The following is a 1678-nucleotide window of genomic DNA, read 5'->3' as shown; positions in this document are numbered from 1 at the left end:
AGCCCGTCCCTGGGAGTTGAAAGTGATCTGGGCCTGTAGTTTTCCTAGTACGTCATGGCCCATTAGAGCCACGGGGCAGTCAGGGAGGTACAGAAATTCATTGATGACTTCATGGCCACCTAAACTGCATCGTCGAGGTAACAGGAAGGGACGACGTATCTGGTCGCCTGTGGCCCCCACAATGGTGGCTTGTCTCCGTGAGAGGGGGCCCACGGGTTGGTCACAGCTGAGTGTTGTACTCCAGTATCTACCATAAAGTCAATGGGTCAGCCCCCCACCTTCATTCTGACCAGGGGCTCCCGGGGGCCTAGTAAAATAGAGCCCGGTCTGTCCTAGTCCTCCTCATAGTCTTCCATGGTGGCTAGTCCCACAAAATCATTCTTGGGGGCCCCTTGAGGCTGCGGGGCAAGTTGGTACCGGCCCTGGACCATACAGCCCCTTTTTTTTTCTGCTTAGGACCTTGCTGAGAATCATCTGGTCTCTGGGGGCACTCACCTTTCCAGTGGCCCTCCTGACGGCACAAAGCACACTGATTCCAGCCTAGTTTCGATCTAGGGCGAGACCCCCCCTCCCCGCTGCTCTCCTTTCTGGATTTGGCCCTTTCCCTGCGGGGCTTTCTTCTGGGGGTGTCTTGATTGCTTCGCCAAAGCGGCAGCTAATAAATCTGCCTGTGTTTGCATCTTTCGGCGTTCTTCCTTCCGTGCTGCCTGGTCACAGTTAATGAACACCTGGGTTGCTTCTAGCAACTGACTGATATTCATGCCAGTGAAACCTTCTAGTTTTTGCAGCTTGCACCGAATATCTCCCTGGGCCTGGCCTACGAAAGCCGCATTAATCATCCTCTGGTTGGCGGGCGCTTCTGGATCAAAGGGAGTATAGAGACGGAATGCCTCACATAATCTGTCATAGAATTGGCTCGGGCTCTCCTCCGGCCCTTGGAGCACTTCTGATGTTTTACTCATATTTATGGCCTTTCCCCCCCCCCCCGTTCTTTACACCATTTAGAAGAGCTTCTTGATATCGTTCAATCCTTGTAAGCCCTCCATCTACACTTAAGTCATTTGGGTCCCATTTGGGGTCCTCCCCCGGGAAGTGAGCCCGTGCATAAGCTTGGGGGTCTAGTGTCCCAGCTGGAGCATTTTCCTCTAACCGTTTTGTAGCTGCCTGAATAATTCGGCAACGCTCCTCTGTATTGAAGAAAGTTAAAAGAAGTTGGCGGCAGTCTGTCCAGGTGGGTTTGTGGGTTTGAATTATGGACTGCATTAAGTCAATCATAGCTTGGGGCTTCTCCGTATAGGAGGGGGTATGGTGCTTCCAATTCAGGAGATCCGTAGTGGTAAAGGGCTGGTACATGTAAATACTCTGGCCTCCTTGGTTCTGGCCTTTCTGATCATAATAGATAGGACCCCTAATTTCCCTCAGCGGCATCTGTTGGGCTCCTCGGTGCGGCTGTAGGGAAGGGCTGTCTTTATTGGCCTGATTCTCTGGTCGCCTCCGTTCAGGAGGTGTATGGGGGTTTAAGATTGGTGGTTTGGGTGAGTCAGTCACACTTGGGGAGGTCGGTGGTGCGAGGGGTGGTAAGGCTTTGGGGCTGGGGGCAGACTCCGATGAGGCTTCTGCAGTTAGGGCTGCTGGAGGCACAGGCGGCAGGGAGGGGTACAGTGGGACATATGGTGGC

This window comes from Hyaena hyaena, unplaced genomic scaffold, assembly GCF_003009895.1.
Source record: "Hyaena hyaena isolate Hyena2069 unplaced genomic scaffold, ASM300989v1 scaffold_1977, whole genome shotgun sequence".
Lineage (NCBI taxonomy): Eukaryota > Metazoa > Chordata > Mammalia > Carnivora > Hyaenidae > Hyaena > Hyaena hyaena.
The sequence above is the reverse complement of the archived record's forward strand: the minus strand, read 5'-3'. Positions refer to the sequence as shown.